Genomic DNA, 20,986 nt, shown 5'->3' on the forward strand with positions numbered 1-20,986 from the left:
TTTTTTTTTTCATCAGGAGAGGAGGATTGGGTGAAATCAACTTTTTTTTTAATCATGGTAAATATATATGTAACAAATCGTTTGCCCTTTTCAACATTGTTCGCATGTACAATTCAGTGACATTATTTTATCTGGTTACCATATGACTGCTAATAAGTGCATCCATTCAGCCAAACAATTATTATGTGCAAAACACTGTTCTAGAGGCTGAGAATGCAGAGCTGTGACCTCAACCAGCTTTCGGTTTACTGGAGAACAATTATTTATTTATGTAATCCATTGATTTAGTTAATAATTATGGTGTTGTTGTTAGCTGCTGTCAGGTCAGCCCCCAACTCATGGGAACCTTATGCACAATGGAGTGAAAACTGCCTGGTCCTATGCCATTCCATGATTGGTTGCAGATCTAATCATTGTGATTCATAAGGTTTACATTGGCTGATTTTTGGAAGCAGATCGCCAGGCCAGGCCTTTCTTCCTAATCCATCTTAGTCTGGAAGCTCTGCTGAAACCTATTTAGCAAGATAGCAACACTCAAGCCTCCACTGACAGGAGGATGACAGTGGATGCACATGAGGTGTATTGGCCAGGAATCGAACCTAGGTCTCTTGGATGTAAGTCAAGAATTCTACTACTGAACCACCAATTCCCTAATAATTATGGTCACTGTGATAAACCTTTTGTAAATGGGTTTACTGGAACACAGAGGAGCAGTGTCTTAGAGGCTTGAAATGTTCTATGAAAAATTAACAGGTTGAAAATTAACACATACCTTCCAAAACCTATTGCGGTCGAGTCGATTCCAACTCATAGTGACCCTGTAGTACAGAGTAGAACTGTCCCATGAGGTTTCCAAGGCTGTAATCTTTATGGAAGCAAAGTGCTACATCATCTTTCTCCCATGTGGCAGCTGGTAGGTTAGAACCACCGACCTTTTGGTTCGCAGATGAGCGCTTTAACCACTGCACCACCAGGGCTCCTCCATACCCTCAAGAGAATATAAAATATCACCAAAGAGTAAAACTTTCAGGAATTTGGCCCTGCTTATCCAGTCTTAAACTACCAAAGACATGGGTCAGTAAAAACTTCCTCCTTGCTTAGAGAAGTGAGTGATTTTGGAAAGGGAATCAAAAGACAGGGATTGTTGGAAGGAAGTATCAATTAAAGGATTAAAAGAACCAATGTACTTTGGCTGAAGAATTGCAGCTATATATGCACACAAATTATTGTAAAGTTAGAAAGGTGCTTTAATTTGACTGACTAGTGGGTTTTTTTGAAAATAAAATAACAGAATTCAGTCAGTTGTTTACAGAATAATCTTGTTTAAATGGATTCAATCCATATTAACAAAATAGTCTTGAAGACAGTGTTATGTGGTGCGTGTGTGTGTGGATAGGAACAATCTAAAACAGATTTCCTGCTAAAATTTCATCAGTGTGATGTGTTATTCTAAAGTGATCAAAATATTTAGAGAAGTGTTATCTAATACAGCAATGGATTCGATTGATTCTATCATAGAAATATAAATTCAAAATCAGTTACTTTGCTCTTCTTTTTAGCTGAACACTCTATATATTTACTAATGTTGCTCCCTCAAATTGAAACCCATTTTTGGGTAATATCAATCCAGTTTCATTTTGGAGAACCATTTGTCCTCCACTCATAGTCTATGATGCTTGGTAGAGTTGTCTATACCCAGAATCCAAAGGCGGGCATTGGACTCCCACATGGAGAATCAGAACATTGAGTTCCCCTGGCTACAGGGGTTGACTCAGGGATGGGCATATGACCCAATAAAAGCAATTAACTGCAGTGAGTCTCTGAGATTGCTGGGAAAAAGTAAATACTCTTTCCCATTGGACTTGAAACTTGGTGGATATGAGGCTGGAGCTCTGGAGCAAACAGTCTTGTCAGAACAAGTGGAACTGAACCTGGAGACAACAAAAAGGAAGTAGAGTACTGGGGAGGGAGAAACCAGGCTCTAGAGTCATTGATTCCCTGAATCAAGTCATGTAAATTAATAAATTGATTGATAGACATCAATAAATTCCCATTTTGCTTAAACCAGTTGAGTTTGAGTTTCTGTCATTTGCAATAGGAAGAATCCTGATATGAGCTGATTGGATGCCTGTGTTGTCAGCCTTCAATAACATCAAAATCATATTCAAATTTGTTGCATACAAAATTGATGTCTATTGTATTTTGTTGCATACTTTGGAAATTACTTTGCGGTAATTTGAACAGCAGCATGGTATAGGAAAAAGAGTGAGACTTGAATTTTAATCTGCATGCCTATTGCATATGCCTAATGTAACACTGAGCATGTCATTTCACCTGTCTGAATCCTTGTTTCCTCATCTATTAAATAGCGATGATAATTTCTACTTCACAGGATTTTGATGAGGTTTAAGTGAGAAAATATGTTGTGTAACAAGAGGAGCATAATGGCTGCTGAAATATTATGAATAAGGCACATGGTATTTTAGTTTCTTAGAAATTATTCAGGTTCAGTCTTGTTTTACACAACAATGTTGTTGTTAGGTGCCCTCGAGTCAGTTCCCACTCACAGCGACCTTATGTATAACAGAACTAAACGTTGCTTGGTCCTGTGCCATCTTCACAATCATTGCTATGTTTGAGCCCATAGTTGCAGCCATTGTGTCATTCCATCTTGTTGAGGATCTTCCTCTTTTTTTGCTGTCTCACTGCTTTACCAGGCACGATGTCTTTCTCTGGGGATTGATCCTTCCTGATAACATGTCTAAAGTAAGTGAAACAATGTCCTACCATCCTCACTTCTAAGGAACATTCTGGCTGTATTCCTTCTAAGACAGATTTGTTTGTTCTCTGGCAATCCATGGTATATTCAATACTCTTCGCTAACACCATAATTCCAGTGCGTCCGTTGTTCTTTGATCTTTTTTCACTGTCCATTTTTCCGATGCATATGAAATGATTGTAAACACCATGGCTTGGGGCAGGTGCACCTTAGTCATTAAAGTGACATCTTTGCTTTTTAACACTTTAAAGAGGTCTTTTGCAGCACATTTGCCCAGTGCAATACATTATTTGATTTCTTGACTGCTGCATCCACGGGGAGGCTGTTAGTGAGCCTTCCTCCAATTCTGATATTGTGTTCTTCTTCATGTAGTCCAGCTTCTTGGATTATTTGTTTAGTATACAGATTGAATACGTATGGTGAAAGGATACAACCCTGACAAACACTTTTTCCTTTTTTAAACCATAAACAATATCTTCTTGTTCTTTTCGAATGAGTGCCTCTGTGTACAGGTTCTTCGTGAGCACAGTTAAGTGTTCTGGAATTCCCATTCTTTGCAACATTATTCATAATTTGCTATGATCCACACAGCTGAATGTCTTTGGGTAGTCAGTAAAACGTAGGTAAACATCTTTCTGGTAGTCTCTGCTTTCAGCCAAGATCTATCTGACATCAGCAATGATATCTGTTTTTCCACGTCCTCTTCTGAATCCAGCTTGAATTTCTGGTAGTTTCCTATGGGTGTACTGCTGCAGCCATTTTTTAATTATCTTCAGCAAAATGTTGCTTGTGTGTGATATTAATGATATTGTTCGATAATTTTGACATTCCATTGGTCACCTTTCTTTGGAATGGGCTAAGATACGGATCTCTTCCAGTTGGTTGGCCAGGTAGCTGCCTTCCCAATTTTTTTGCACAGACAAGTGAGCGCTTCCAGCATTGCATCCATTGGTTGAAGAATCTCAATCAGTATTTCTTCAGTTCCTGGAGTCTTGTTTTTCACCAATGCCTTCAGTGCAGCTTGGACTTCTTCCTTCACTACCATGGTTCTTGAGCATATGCTACCTCCTGAAATGGTTGAACATTGACCAATTCTTTTTAGTACAGTGACTCTGTGTATTCCTTCTGTATGCTTTTGATGCTTCCTGCATCATTCAACATACAAACAAATAATAAAGCTGTTTGCAATTGTCTTCATTAAAATTGACATCCATTTCCTAATCTAGTGCCCAAACCTCTCAACAGTGTGCCAGCTGCCAACCTCTCCCCAATTTAATCCAGCCTCCATGCTGCCTATTTAAAACCCCTCTCAAGTTTCCCACTGCCTACAGATGATATTTCTCAAATTTTTATCTTGGAGAACTTGCATTAGAATTATCTGAGATGTTAAAAGTACAAATTCCTAGACTCCACCGTAGACCTGCTGCATTAGAACACTTAGGAGTATCTGAAATATACACCAAAATTCAAGGCCTACTGCTACACAGGATACAGACCACACTGATGGGGGTGGCACACAAAGCACTTGAAAGTCTGGCACTTTCTAGACTTGTTTTTCTACCATTTAGTGGCACCAAAAATTCTTGGCATTCCTTGAGCATACAGTTATCCTTAGTTGTTAAATTTTCATACACGTAATTATTTTCACCTTGAAAAAAGTCTTTCCCTTCACCTTTTAGCAAACTCTTACTCCTATTTATCACTAGTGATAGAGGTTAAGTGAAAACTTCTAGGATACTCCAACTTTTACATACACATATAGTCCTTTTTCTCTCTAAGGCCCTTTTCACTTTATGGATTATTTGTTTTACAGGATTGTCACATGTCCCACTCCCCAGATATGATCATTATTACTTACTCTGGCACTCTGTAGATGTTTGTTGCATAAAGAATGAATGAAGCAATGAATGATGTATTGTAACAGGCATTGAGAATACAGTGACGTACAGGCAGAGTGAGGATTTTCAATGCAGTTGGACAATTAGCTCTTTCACTTAAAGTGAATCTCTAACAACATAATGCTGCCACGTGATAAGGGACCAATAAATGTTCCAAAGACAAAACGTAAATGGCTTCAAGGGAGTGTGGTTACCGATGTGCATGGGAAGTGAGTCCTAAAGAAGATGAGGTAAGAGTTGGGTCTTGAAGAAGAATAAACAAGCATTAGAGGCAGGAAAGTGTACTGTAGAATGTCCAGTGATTCTGGCTCTGTTAAGGAATTTAGCATCTGCATAAGAATAGGCAAAAAGGACATTTACAGGGCACCTGTATTCAGAGAGACCATAGCAAACTTCAGATATTAGAAATTTAAATTGGAACTTTTAAGATTTAAGAGAGGAATATAGTGAAAACAAAATAAAACAACAAAAATAAATGCATACCTTCTCATCAAGAGAATTAAACTCCTTTCATGTCCCTGGGTGGTACAAACAGTTAACATCCACGGCTGCTAACTGATATTTGGAAGTTTGAGTCCACCCAGCAGTGCCACGGAAGAAAGGCCTGGTGATCTACTTCTGAAAAATCAGCCATCGAAAACCTTATGGAGCACAGTTTTACCCTGACACGCATGGGATCACTATAAGTTAAAATCAACTCAACGGCAACTGGTTGGTTTTATTTTTATATATCACATCTATTTTTTCTGCTATGGTTGAAATGAGAATAGAGACAGGAGTTTGAAATGTGGCCATCTACCTCCCTAGTGACATGTGGAGGAGTGTCCCTGCCATATATTTGAAAGTTGAGTGATAAGTGCATGATGATTTGATTAACATTTGGAAAGAAACTAAAAGAAAGTGACTTTCAAGTGGTGCATGGGAAAAAGGAAGTGGAAAAGAGTCTTGTAAAATTTTTTACTGCTCCCTGAAAATATCGACTGTTAATTGAATAACAGTTAGTAGTGCAACATGTTCTGTAGTGCACTTGAGAGAATTAGAGTTTAAAAGCTGTTGCAGGTCTAAAGAAAAAAAATCAGTGTCCTGTTACTGCTCTTGCAATCAGCTGTAGAGATGCGGCTGCCCCTTCGACCCTTTGCACTAGCTAATTGTTGAGTAAATAATAGGAAGAAAAGCTCTAGGGATCAAAATGAGTAAGCAGTATTTACAATGGGACTTTTTGAACAGTGCTTCCCAGAGCGTGTTCCAGGGATGTTATAAAGCTAATGAGCAGATATCCCTCTCTAAAAGGGTTCTGTGTTAAAAGAAGTTTGAAAAACATGAATTTTAACACATTTAAATCTGTTTATTTCCAGAAGTCTCGGGCTTCTGATGTGCAAATGTGCATTATAAAATTAGAAAAGAGAGATATATATTACACCATGTTTCACAAATAGACTAGAGTGCAGAACTTTTAAAAATTGAACATTTCACTGATTTATAGCCTTTTAGTTGACCACAGAGAAGCTGCAATCTGATCTGTTGAGCTATTGGTGAGATTTTCTTGAGTATATTGCCGGACGCGGCTAAATGACCTGTCTTGCCGCACCATGGTGATTTGTCAATTACCAGGTGCACTATTCATATTGTGGCCCCTACAGATAGTGTCCCTGGAGCACAACTGAAATGGAACTAAAGTACAGTATGGAAGATACTTCCTGGGTTTGTAAAATGATGTCACCATCACAGCAAAGTAGAGGCTCAAATCAGCTTTATTATTGGCATTGCTTGGATAATTATTCTTTGTTTTAGCACTGAGTGCTTTTCCTGTATTTACCGAGATAGGAAGATGAACAACCAGGGGCATCCTGGTGCAGGCAAAATTGGGTGGTCCAAGGAGAAAACATGAAGGGTGATGGATATTACAGGCCTAGTCTTAAGGCCCAGGGTCCAGAAGCAGGACTCCAGAAGGACTAGAAAGAGCAAACAGGGCTCATATCCAGAGCAATCTGTGAATCATAAAGTAGACTAAAGCATATAGAACAAGAGTAGGAACAATTACTAGAACTTCCATAAATGATAGGGCTTAATCCCACAAGGAATAAGGCCAAAGCTTAGTTCCTGGAATTAGGATCCAAAGGAGTGCAGACATCACTGACCCTTGAATTTTGATATATAGCAGCCAGGGTGAAGAGAACTCCATTAATCAATTCTCAAATATTCAAACATAGAATATTTGAAATAATGGATTTTCCATCATTACAAAGCATTCTCAGAGCCTGCCTCTTCCTTTGTTGAATGATATATTTAAAGGTTGCGAACCCATTGTTTACATAACTAGAATATAGAACAAAATCACAGCGATCAAGGTCATTCTACCATGGGGAATATAAGGATTCTATTCCAAAACAGTAAAGATGGACTTGGTGAGGTAAACACCTTGATTTCCTCTTTATAGTATTTTGTTGTTGTTGTTAATTGGCTGTGACTCATGGTAACCGCATGTGCAACAGAATGAAACATTGCCTGGTCCTATGCTATCTTCATGATTGTTGGCATGCTCGAGTCTACTGTTGCAGCCACTGGGTATTTTGGGTGACTTCCAACCTAGGAGACTCATCTTCTAACACTGTATCGGACAATATTCTCTTGTGGTCCATAGGATTTTTATTGGCTGATTTTCAGAAGTAGGTTAGCAAACGTTTCTTCCTAGTATGTCTTAGTCTGGAAGCTCCACTGAAACCTGTCCACCATGGATGACCCTGCTGGTATTTGAAATACCAGTGGCATAACTTCCAGCATCATAGCAACACCCAGGCCACCACAATACGACAAACTGACAGATTGTGTATTTTACATTTCTCTTTACTTAAACATTGCCTTGGCTCTGAAGATCAGCAAAATAGTCTTATCAGAATATAATATGTTCTACATATATTGACAGAATTTAGGCTTAGTTCTGAACCCAGGAAAATATTCTGATACAGTTTTCCCTGCCACATCACTTGTTTGGACACAGTGCAGTTAAGAGTCAAGTAAACAATGACTGAGTGCAGAGGCAGAGACCCAGGATAAGAACTGTTAATGTGAAATTCAGTTCTTAAGCACTTGAAACGCAGCAGCACTCCAGCTTAATGAAAATTTTGTTAAGGTTATGTTCATATCTTATTTTCTGCACTGAAGTTTTTTAAGCAATAAAATTGCATAGAAATTCAGATAATTATACCTATAATTACCTAATAATTGGCATTATTAACCAGGGGCTCCCTTGCGATGGTACAACTGACCAGTTACACCTGCAGTTAGCAAATTTCCAGTGCAATTATTCCTGCATGCAATTTCTTACACCTGCGTATAATTGCAAGTGTGAAAGGTGAACTTAAGACAAAGGAGCCTATGTACCTATTTTCCCATAATGCTCATGTGCCTTATACCACTACCTAGTGACTTGTGCTTAATTCAGCAGTGTTTTAAATTCTTAGTAGGTAAAGTGTCTTCCCGGAGTGACCTGGAGACACTGGATGAGTTGTGGTACTCTGCTTGCAGAATGTCAAGTAGTGCTTTTCCCGGCAGAAGAACAAGCCGAGGTCTAGGGCTCATAGCCAAATAGAGATGATTAGACTTCTATAAAATAAACAGAAAGAGTGTATTTGACAAAGTAAGTTGAAACAAAGAGCTCATTATAATTGTGTTTTTGGAGTTGAATCTTAAAGAAGTGAAGTTAAGAGTTCTGATTTACCAAGTTAATTGCTTAGCATAGTTATTGGGAACACAGTAGGTACTCAGTAAGTGTTCAGTGAATGAAGGAACACTCCTGCATCTGGAACTAATTTGATCAAAAGCAACATTATGCTAGTTTCTCTCATATCAAATGCCAATAAAAGATGTTTTTCCAAGTACATAAGGTTATTACAGATTGACTCCTAAAAGAGAAATTCTTTTAGTCTTTGGTATTTCCAATAACTGAGGATACTGGAGATAATCTAATTATAGTAAAGATGTAATTTTAGACTGATGAAAAAAATCATTCTAGACTATTCTGTTTATGTGTGTTTTATAACTTACTGAATTCCTACAAAACACATTTAATTTAGATTTAATTGGATGAGATCACAGCCCTTGGTGGAAAATGAACATCTCGGAGGTAAGATTTCTTTATGAGAAAGTTCAAGAAATTAAATTATTTGATATAAACTATTAAACTGCAGTGTTATGGAATAGAGACATAATGTGTTAGTTGTGTCCACTAGAATTTGTCTCAAAATATATAGAATATGGTTGATTTTCTCCTTGTGTCTGTTTTTCATGTTTTCACTTGGCTCTTATATGTGAGGTTTTATGATTTCACTTGTGTTTCTTTTTAATAATAAATAATTTAGAAATTTTATAGTAAGTGAAAACAAGTCTATAAAGTTAGCTAGCTAGTGATTATATAGATAAAAAAGATACAGTCAATAGGACAAATAAATCTAATGACAAATAATGAATCAAAATAATGGATAAGTCATGGTTTTGCTATTAAAAATTCAATTCATACATCTAAAAATATTCGGGTCAGAAAAATGAGGAAATTGGTATCTGAATCATACATTGTTAATATAACATATATCTCTGTCTATATAATGTATGATATAATGTATAATATTACTTATGTATACATACATAATGATACAGGTATACATAAAGATGTAACATTTTCTTAACAATGTAGCTTAGAAAGATAGAGAAGACAAACAATATATTTGTTTTATTTTAACTGACAAAATTGTCTTTGGGTACAAACCACTCCCTGTAGCTAATTTAATATCTTCAAATGAATTATTCTTGACTCATCCCTCTAGCCCTGTGACTCAGTGGTTAAGAGATTCAGCTACCAACCAAAAGGTCAGCAGTTCAAATCCACCAGCTTCTCCCTGGAAACCCTATGGAGCAGTTCTACTCCATCCTATAGGGTCGCTATGAGTCAGAATCAACTCAACAGCAACAGGTTTTCATCCCTCTAGCATTAGCAGTATTCCAGTTCTTCATAACATGCCTGTCCAGAACCTTGCCCCATGGAAAACAAGCAGAATGCAGAATAAAACTTGTCATTTCTGCACCAGTTAATTCTACCTCTTTATATTCATAAGAAAGATGACTTCTTTCTCATGTTATCTTGTTAGGTTCAGACTTACCTGAATCCACTAATTTCACTACTCCTCCATCATCTCAACACCCTACTTAAAAAAAAAAGAAAAAAAAAGATTAACCATTCTTATATATAGGAAGAAGTTAGACAAAATAATGGAAGCTTTCTAATTATTGTGGGGTTTTTTGTCGTAGATATGCCATTCTTACAAAGGCTCCGTTTAGACACGTAGACCATTGATATGCAAAGCAGTGTATTGTAAATGTTGTGTAAATAAAACCAAAACCAAATCCATAGCCATCGAGTCCATTCGACTCATAGTGACCCTATAGGACAGAGTAGAACTGCCCAAAGGATTTCCAAGGAGCAGCTGGTCGATTTGAACTGCCGATCTTTTTGATTAGCAGCCACGCTCTTGACTATCGCACCACCAGGGCTCATAGCTATCTGCAAAAGGGGAAAGGAATGATTCCCTAGATAGATTATCATATTTATCTTAATGTAGTCTTAGCATGCTATATATCCTTAGCCTGGGCTGCTGCTGGGCTTTATAGGTTACTGAGATGTCAGAAGGTTGTATCTGATTAAAAGGACTCTCAGACACAGCAATTTGCCTGATAATGTTGTTTTGTTTGCCTGATTGATTGGTTTTCTCTGTTGTTAGATGGAAACACAAATAGAACTCTGACCAAACACTTGATTTGGCAAACTCAGGAGCTTGCTGTCTCCAATATCACTTAATGTTGATTTTAATATCTTCCAAGAAAAGTGTACATTAAAAAACAATCCCCATGCCCACATGTGTGCACACTCATGCACACACATACATGTACACGCACACACACGTATACATTAACAGTATTGGGACAGGAGCTTTTTGTTCTGACTTCTACTTTTCACAATGTTTGCAACATTGATTCTTCTAATTTTTCCATTTTCCCTTTTGCCTTTGATCCAGGTTTCTTCCTCCATTTTTAATTTATTTTACCATCGAATAGAAATAGTTGTCTCTTTTTCTGCCTTCTTGCCTATGTTTAAAGGCTTTTAAGAGGATTAATAAGGAGCCCTGATGGCACAGTGGTTAAGAGCTTGGCTGCTAACCAAAAGGTTGGTGGTTCAAACTCACTGGTGGCTGTGCAGGAGAATGATGTGGCAGTTTACTTCCACAAAGATTACAGCCTTGGAAACCCTATGCGTCAGTTCTTCTCTGTCCTTATGGGGTCACTATGAGTTGGAATTGACTTGACAGCAACAGGTTTGGTTATAAGAGAATTAATGAGAACCAGGGTTTTAACAGCAGTACATCTCTTTTCTGAAGTCACTGGTGACTATTAAATAGTGTGTAGCAATCTCTTTTGTGTCATCCTGAACATAGAACATCATTTTATGACCGACTAGAAGCTGTCTTCTTTCCGTCTCATTTGATTTTTGAGGAATCAGAAAAATACAGGTGCTCTAAGGAAAGAGGAAGGATGCTTGAGTTGTTGCTGTGTCATTCAACTTTTCTGTCTCTTTAATTATAAAATATACATAATACCTCATACTTTCTTACCTCCATGCACTAGTTGCAAAATGAATGCTTAACTAAGGGGAATTTTACACATCTCATATTAAAAATATACTCTATTAATTTAGGTTTTCTTTTTCCCAAGTAATTGAAGATATATAAGAACAGGAATATATATCTATGAATAATAAATGCCATTAGTATCTCTAAGTGATGTTCTAAAATAAGATGCTGAAAAGCGTATTGTTTGTGATGACATCAGATGGCTTTCATATAAAATTTATATAATAACATATCCTTCCAAGTGATCCCATATTAAAATGGTGGACACGACTACATATAGCATGCTTTGGCTTAAATATAAAATTTCACAAGTAAAAAAAAACATATTTAATTCATATATCCTCCTAGAATTGAAGTTTGATATTGTCTATTGAAATATTTCTCAATTACATATTCATAAAAACTTTTATTTTTCTTTAATTTTTATCTAATACAGATTTCAAATATTCTTTAGCATTTTATTTTATTTTAGTGTTTGATGCTATAAAAAGTGAATAGAGATAATACTGTGGAAACTTGGTTTAATATATAAGACTTGATAACAAATCTGTTTATTTCTACTTATGGTTAATATTTCTGATTTACATTTTCCTAGGTAAGCTTGCATTATTTATATAAGTCTATACCACTACGCCCTGGTGACAGAGTGGTTAAGAGTTCAGCTGCTAACCAAAAGGTTGGCAGTTCAAATCCACCAGTTGCTCCCTGGAAACCTTATGGAGCAATTCTACTCTGTCCTATAGGGTTGCTATGAGTTGGAATCGACTCAACGGCAACAGTTTTTTTTTTGGTTTTGGGTATACCATTTCTAAGGAGCCCTGGTAGTGTCACTTAAGCTCTTGGCTGCTAATCAACACATTAGCAGTTTGAACTCACCCAGTGGCTCTGTGGGAGAAAGACCTGGCCATTGCTTTCATAAAGATTGCTGTTGTTATTGTTAGGTGCCATCAAGTTGACTCCAACTCATAGCGACCATTGGTACAACGTAACGAAACACTGCCTGGTCTTGCACCATCCTCACAGTCCTTGCTATGTTTGAGCCCATTGTCACAGACGTTGTGTCTAAATAAGGGTCATTGTTGCAGACACTGTATCAATGAGTGTCTTCCTCTTATTTGCTGACCCTCCACTTTACCAAGCATGATGTCCTTCTGCAGGGACAGGTCCCTTCTAAGAACATGTCCAAAGTACATAAGAAGCCTCGCAATCCTTGCTTTTAAGGAGCATTCTGGTTGTACTTCTTCTGAGACAGATTTGTTTGTTCTTCTGGCAGTCCATGGTGTATTCAGTATTCTCCACCAACACCATAATTCAAGGGCATCAGTTCTTCTTTGGTCTTCTTATTCGTTTTTCAGCTTTCACATGCATATGAGGGGATTGAAAATACCATGGCTTGGGTTAGGCACACCTTAGTCCTCAAAGTGACATGTTGCTTTCAACATTGTAAAGAGGTCTTTGGCAGCAGACTTGCCCAATGCAAAACGTTGTTTGATTTCTTGACTGTTGCTTCCGTGGGCATTGATTTTACATCCAAATACAATGAAATCCATGACAACTTCAGTATTTTCTCCATTTATCATGATATTGCTTATTGGTCCAGGTGTGATGATTTCTGTTTTCTTTATGTTGAGGTGCAATCCATACTGAAGGCTTTGGTCTTTGATCTTCATCAGTAAATGCTTCAAGTCCTCGTCACTTTCAGTAGGCAAGATTGCATCATTTGCATATCGCAGGTTGTTAATGGGTCTTCCTCCAATCCTGATGCCGCATTCTTCTTCATATAGTCCAGCTTCTCAGATTATTTGCTCAGCATACAGATTGAATAAGTATGGTGAAAGGATACAATCCTGATGCACGCCTTTCCTGACTTTAAATCATGCAGTATGCCTTTGTTATGTTTTGAACGACTGCCTCTTGGTCTATGTACAGGTTCCTCATGAGCACAATTAAGTGTCCTGGAATTCCCATTCTTTGCAATGTTATCTATAATTTGTTATGATCCACACAGTCAAATGCTTTTGCATAGTCAACAAAACACAGGTAAACATCTTTCTGGTATTCTCTGCTTTCAGCCAAGATCTATCTGACATCAGCAATGATCTCCCTTGTTCCAAGTCCTCTTCTGAATCCAGCTTGAATTCCTGCAATTCTCTGTTGATGTACTGCTGCAAACGCATTTGAATGATCTTTAGCAAAATTTTACTTGTGTGTTATATTAATAATATTGTTCGATAATTTCTGGATTCTATTGGATCACCTTTCTTTGGAATGGTCACAAATATGAATGTCTTCTAGTTGGCTGGCCAGGAAGCTGTCTTCCAAATTTCTTGACATAGATGACTGAGCAGCTCCAGCACTGCATCTATTTGTTGAAACATCTCAATTCGTATTATGTCAATGCCTGGAGGCTTGTTTTTCGCCAGTGCCTTCAGTACAGCTTGGACCTCTTCCGTCAGTACCATTGGTTCTTGATTATATGCTACCTCCTGAAATGGTTGAACATTGACCAATTCTTTTTGGTACAGTGACTTTATGTATTCCTTCCATTTTCTTTGGATGCTTCCTGCATCATTCAATATTTTGCCCATAGAATCCTTCAGTATTACAACTTGAGGCTTGAATTTTTTCTTCAGTTCTTTCAGCTTGAGAAACGCTGAGTGTGTTCTTCCCTTTTGGTTTTCTGACTTCAGATCTTTGCATATTTCATTGTAATACTTTTATTTGTCTTCTGCCCTTTGGAGTCTTCTGTGCAGCTCTTTTATTTCATTTCTTCCTTTTGCTTTAGCGGCTCTACATTGAAGAGCAAGTTCCAGATTCTCTTCTGACATCCATTTTAGATTTTTTCCTTCTTCCCTGTCTTTTTAATGACCTCTTGCTTTCTTCATGTATAATGTCCTTGATGTCATCCCACAACTCGTCTGGTCTTCAGTCATTAGTGATAAATACCTCAAATCTGTTCTTGAGATGGTCTCTAAATTCTGGTAGGATATACTCAACGTCATATTTTGGCTCTCGTGGACTTGCTCTAATTTTCTGCAACTTCAGCTTGAATTTGCATATGAGCAATTGATGGTCTGTTCCACAGTCAGCCTCTGGCCTTGTTCTGACTGATGATACTGAGCGTCTCCATTGTCTCTTTCCACAGATTTGATTCCTGTGTATTCCATCTGGCCAGGTCCACCTGTGTAGTCACCGTTTATGTTGTTGAAAGATACTTGCAATGAAGAAATCATTGTTGTTGCAAAATTCTGTCATGCAATCTCCAGCATTGTTTCTGTCACCAAGGCCCTATTTTCCAACTATCAATCCTTCTTTGTTTCCAGCTGTTGCATTCCAATCACTTGGAATTATCAGTACATTATCAATGCATCTTGATTACATGTTTAATCAATTTCAGACTTCAGAGGTCAGTAAAAATCTTCAATTTCCTCATCTTTGGCATTAATAGTTGGTGTGTAAATTTGAATAATAGTCATATTAACCGGTCTTACTTGTGGGTGTGTGGATATTATCCTATCACTGACAGCATTATACTTGAAGACAGATCTTGAAATGTTCTTTTTGATGATGAATACAACGCCATTCCTCTTTAATTTGTCAATTCTCAGCATAGTAGACCATGTCATTTTCTGATTCAAAACGGCCAATACCAGTCCGTTTCAGCTCACTAATGCATAGGATATCGATCTTTATGTGGTCTATTTCAGTTTTGATGACTTCCAATTTTCCTAGATTAACACTTATGCATTCCATGTTCCAATTATTAATGGATGATTGCAGCTGTTTCTTCTCATTTGAGTCGTGCCACAAAAATTACAACCAGGAAAACCCTATGGGGCAGTTCTGCTTTGTTATATGTGGTTGCTGTGAGTTGGAATGGACTCAACAGCACCCAACAACAACCTGCTATTTCCGTCTATTCATGTTAATACATCTGGGTGAAAATTCAATATTTGTGGAAGTGCAGAGAAAGTGTGTCTTGGAACACACATAAAAAAAAAGGAAGCTGTTCACATCTCCTAGAGGGCTGCCTTAATTGCTATTTATATTAACTGTCACTGGTTTTTATTATTTTGTTGTTGTTGTTGAGAATATACACAGCAGAACATAAACCAATTCAACAATTTGTATGTTTGTAGTTCAGTGACATTGATTACATTCTTCAGGTTGTGTAACCATCCTCACCTTCCTTTTCTGAATTCTTCTTCCCACATTAACATCAACTCACTGTCCCCTAAGATTCCTTTCCAGTCTTTCGAGTTGCTGTTGTCAGTTTGATCCCATATGGATAGTTCTTAAAAGAGCACAGTGCTCAAGGCAGACATTCTTTACTAGTTAAGCTAAACTATTGTTTGGTTTTAAGAAGACTTCAAGGAATATTTTTGGTTTAAGGTTAAAGATTTTTTCAGACAGCAGTTTTCGAGGTTCACTGAATTGGCAAAAGTTGTTTGATAGATATATTTACAACAACAACAAAAAGAGCAGCTGCTGAAGCTGCTTATGTACAACCAAACACCTCATGGGATTTTGTTCCTTGGTTTGGAGGTTTAGGGTCATGGTTTCTTAGGACATCCCAGTTGAATTTAGTGCTTCTGTTCTACCTGTTAGTTTGTTGCATAGTGTCTAGGGCCTTAAAAGTTTGCAGGTTGTCAACCAATGTACAAAAAGTGGTCTTTATTCACCAGAGCAACAGAGGAAGAAGGAGAGTCAGGAAAAAGAGGAAGAAATGGAATGTGTGGCTGATTGCCTCCTTGAACAACTGCCTCCTTTGCCATGAAACCAGAAGGACTGCGTGGTGCCCGGCTACCATTACTGAACGTTTTGATCAACAGTTCTATGCAAATCTACTCTCGCATAAGATCTTTGATCAAAAGGGGGGAGAGCAGACCAGAATTTCAAATTTTTTATGGAACCCATACTTTCTGGAACATGGAGGTTGGATGAACCCCCGAAACTGTCACTGATATTTAACTTCAGCTAATGAAGAAATTGGCTTGAATAAAAATGGAATCCAATGTCTGTTGCTATTCTTTTTAATGTAAGGACTATATAGACTCCATGTAACATAGAATAGCTCCAATGTATCTTTTTACCAAATTGTATTATTCTGTAGTTATCAATACCCATAATCCATGCTTAAGACATTATGCCAGGTGCCTAACTTACAAAGAGTTAATTATCCATTTAATAAATATTTAGTACCTACTATGTGCCAGTACTAAGTACCTACTATGTGCCAGCGGAAACCCTGGTGGTGGCATAGTGGTTAAAAGCACGATTGCTAACCAAAAGGTTGGCAGTTCGAATCCACCAGGCACTCCTCGGAAACCCTATGGGGCAGTTCTACTCTGTCCTGTAGGGTGGCCGTGAGTCGGAATCGACTTGATGGCAACGGGTTTGTTTTTTTTTCTTTTTTTTTTTTTTTTATGTGCCAGTAGTGGCACAATGGTTAAGTGCTCAACTGCTAACCATAAGATCGGTGGTTTGAACCCACCAGCCACTCACTCGTGGAAGAAAGTTGCGGCAGTCAGCTTCAGTAAAGATTTCAACTTTGGAAACCCTATGGGACAGTTCTACTCTGTCTTATAGGGTCGCTAAGAGTCAGAATGGACTCCACAGCAATGGGTTTGGTTTTCTGGTTTATGTTCCAGTTACTAGGATTCAGCTAAAAACAAGACAGTAAACTTCTGCTCTAATGAAGCTTGTAGACTACAAACAAGATAACATATACATAATATAGTTTCAGAGAGTGATAGGTAGTATGAAGAAAATAAAGCAGAGTAGGGGGATAGATGATCAGGGAAATCTTCTCTGAGATGGAGACATTAGAGCATAGCTGAGGATGATGCAAAGAGGGATGCTGAGACAGCCTGAAGAAAGAATATTGTAGGCAGAAGAGACAGGCTCGGAAGGACGCACATGCTTGTCATACCCTGAGGAACAGCAAGGAGGCAGCATGGCTGGAGAAAAATGGTCCACAGAGAAAGTATGAGAGATCATTTCAGAGAAATAGGCAGGGGCTGGGTCATTTAAGACTCTGCAGGCCATGAATAGGAGAACCACGGGTATGTTTCTAAGTGTGATGGGAGCCCCTGGCGTGCTATGAGTGGGAGAGTATTCCTCTGAGCTGGGCTGACATACTTGCTATGGCTCCTAGTCTGGAAATAGTCTCAGATTCCATCTAGGGATATAGAATACGTGTGCAAATAGTAAAATCTGTGTTAGTATCCACCGAGTCTCAGGAATTCAGAGGAGTTTGGAAGCACAGGTTTGGGAAAATTTCGACTAAGAGAAATTAAGAATTGAACTGAGCTTTTGAAAGAAAGAACAGTAGTTAGACATATGGAAATAGAGTTGGCCCACTGGGAAATTTAAGCAGTTTCTATTAAGGCATAATACAGTGGACATGGTAGCTAGGGTCCTTTAATGTGGAAATGTCCAAAAGTAATTAAAGTTAAGAAGAAAGGTTAAGGCTGCATGTAGAGGTAAAAGTGGTTGAAAATCTGCAAGAATTTTAGGCAAGAATAGAGAACTAATTTTATCCACAATTATATATTTTAACCAGAGAGTCAATAATTGTAGTACCAAGATAAACAAAGTCAGTGAGGAAAAATAATATATATAATTTCAGGAAAACAACTTAATTTGTCAGACTACATTCAAATTTCCATATCTAATACGATTATTAATTCCTTGGAAAACTTCCTCAGTGTCTGAGGAATGGCAAAGAGGTACTTTTGATTGTTTTTGTTTATTGCTCTGTAGAAAGTTAGTCATCTGTATCAAAGAAATTACCCATTATTATTCACTGAGAGAATTCTTAATCTTTAACATTAATAATGCATTTTTATTTGCCCAGCACATAGTTTCTGTAGCAGTGCAATGAACTGCAACTGGATAGTTCTAACAATCCTTGAACTGCTGATGGAGCAGCATTCTTTGAGCCCTACTAACTCTAACTTCTGCATAGGCAGAAAAGGGTTGGTTGTCTATACAAAACCAAGACATGCATCCACATTTCTCAGTTCATTGATGTGGCTTTCAATCCACAGGCAGTAATGGACAAAATTTGGTACTAGTATTAAGACGTATGTAAATCATTGCCATAGATGTGATAATATAAATATGCAATAAAATAATGGGGATTTTTTCATTGTTCACTGATCACTTAACTCTGATTTAATTGTCTAGGCATTATCATGAAGCAGACATTTCTCTGATGTCAACAATTTTCTTGGGTTTCTTAACATTTAGGTACTTTTAGCATTTTTATACTTCTCTCGAAAGCCAAAGATATTCTTCTTTTGATTAGCCTATACAATCTTATAACTGCCTAATGTATCAGTTTTAATAGTATTTTGAAACAGTGATGGTAACTCTGGCACCTGCTAAGTTCCTGAAGCCCTGTGGGCACAGTGACTTCTAGCTGAAAACAGCCGCTATTTACAGATTGTAATGATGGTGCTTTGGGTCAAATGTGATTAGGAATCCCAAGATGCCAAGCATATGGATAATATTTCATTGACCTACCCAACTTAGTTCCTTTGGAACTATTCTGCAAATTAAAATTTCAGACATATTACATAAAAGAGTAAAACTTGAATTACAGTTGAAAATGGATTTTAAAATTGTATTATAATTTTTTAGATATATCTAAATATTTGTAATTTACATTGCTTTGGGACTTCTTTCATTCATTCCTCTTTGTACAAATATTTTTGAAATACCTACTCTATGCCAACACTGAATTAAATATTGAGAATAAAATGATGAACAAAAACACAATACCAGCCCTCCCTCAGGGAGCTTACTGTCAAGTTGTAGAGATGACAGTAATCAAATAATCACTGGAATAAATTTGAAATTAGAACTGTAGGAAGGTTTAGAAAGATTCATCAGGCAAGAGGGGGACAGCAGGGACAGAAGTCCTGGAATCCACATTTTAAGAGTTAGTCTGGTCTGTATTTGCTGTTATACTTCAAAAAATAATAATGCTGTGTCTCTTGGCCATGATTGATAAGCTGTGACTATGATACTTCATAGGAAATTTGAGATAAGCTTCAGAGATTTATTTCATTTTTTTAAGCCCTTGATCTTAGGAATCAACTCTCATAGCCAGAGGGCAGCTAGTGAAAACCTGCTCAACCTTTTCAGATCCATGTGATCTTTATTCCTACACAGTCATATGTTTGATACCCACTTAGACGGTGTCTTTTGCTTGAGAACTGGGAGGGAAAAATTCAAATTCTAGCTGGAATGTAGCCATTAATTTTGAAGAACAAGGGGAAAGGATTTCTACTTTTTTTTTTTCTTTCAATTTTGCATTATAATAGCAGCTCAACTAATGCATGTATAATTTTCTTTCCTTTCTGCTTGTCATGCACTGCTAACATGGACTTCTACAAAGGCTCAGGTTGGTGTTGCAATCTGTTTTGATCTTTATTGTTTTCATTTAGTGAAAAGAAGCTTTGATATTTTCCTTCACAAATCAGCTTTTTTTTTTTTCCTCTTTGTAAAGCCCTATCAAAACACTGTTCACACGTGGAAGAAAAGATCCTCCAATAAGAGAGTCAGTTTCTGATATGTTGCTGTTGAATTAGGTCGATTACTTCAGCAAAATGACTATTTTAGAAACCCAGAAAGTTGATTTATTTCTACTTAAATTTGCTGTGCCTGGCTTAGTTTATGATAGGAAGAAGACAGTGCTCAGGTTTTAGAATTAGCAGAATAGACCAGGCTCTGAAAAGGTTTCTGATATTGAATCTGCTCTCTATTCTCAGAGTGTATTAGGTGGCATTATGCATGTCTCTATTGCTCTGAACTTAGTATTGAAAATTCCATACATGGCTTCAGTAGAAATGCTGATTCCAAGATACAAAATTCTTAGCAAATAGCATTCTAAAAATCGATGTTTCTTCTCTCTCTCTCTATCTCTCTCTTCTTGTTTCCCTCTCTCCCCAAAGGCATTAATCTTTTTTAAGATTATATCAACATCTCATATAAATTTCAAATTCTTTACTTTTCTAGTTTTAATAAATCCACACGTTATGTCTCTGTACCCCAATTCTTAGTTTGAAATATTGTTGGTCATATAATGAATAAAAACATCACTAATATTTTCAGAAGCTCCCATGTAGTAGACTAGCGTGATGTTTTTAATGCCTTGGGGTCCAGGATCTAAGTACAGCTAAAGTGAGTGTGGCAGTCACAGGAGTATCCAGATTTCTTCATATGCAAGGTTTTACAGGGACTATCAAGGGAAAGGAGCCCTGGTGGCACAGGGGTTAAGAGCTCTGCTGCTAACCAAAAGGTCAGCAGTTCAAATCTACCAGTAGCTCTTTCAAACCCTATGGGGCAGTTCTCCCCAGTCCTATAGGGTTGCCATGTGTTGGAATCGACTTGAAAACAACAGGTTTGTTTGGTTTGGTTTTTAACAAGGGAAAAGAAAACGGCTAGGTACTTTGAATCCTAGATATTGGGGAGGGTATAAGATGTACAACTCAAGACCTACCCAGCTTTCTGCTGATTGCAGGCTGAGTAGCAGACTTTCAGGTCCAAAGAATTTGATGACACCATAGCCTCTGTTGTGTCTAAGCCTCATCTAAATGATTGAGTTGACTTTTTCTGGTCAT

General features: G+C 37.5%; 1 protein-coding gene and 1 non-coding gene across 2 annotated transcripts in view; one reads left to right on the top strand and one right to left on the bottom strand.

The window, feature by feature from the left end:
* THSD7B (thrombospondin type 1 domain containing 7B) overlaps positions 1-20,986 on the top strand; it is a 1,037,490-nt gene that overhangs the window by 871,667 nt on the left and 144,837 nt on the right. The window lies entirely within an intron of this gene.
* Positions 579-649, bottom strand: TRNAV-UAC (transfer RNA valine (anticodon UAC)). Its single transcript has one exon. It is a non-coding gene; the product is annotated as a tRNA-Val (tRNA).

The sequence above is a fragment of the Trichechus manatus genome, unplaced genomic scaffold (genome assembly GCF_000243295.1).
Source record: "Trichechus manatus latirostris isolate Lorelei unplaced genomic scaffold, TriManLat1.0 scaffold00033, whole genome shotgun sequence".
Taxonomy (NCBI): Eukaryota; Metazoa; Chordata; class Mammalia; order Sirenia; family Trichechidae; genus Trichechus; species Trichechus manatus.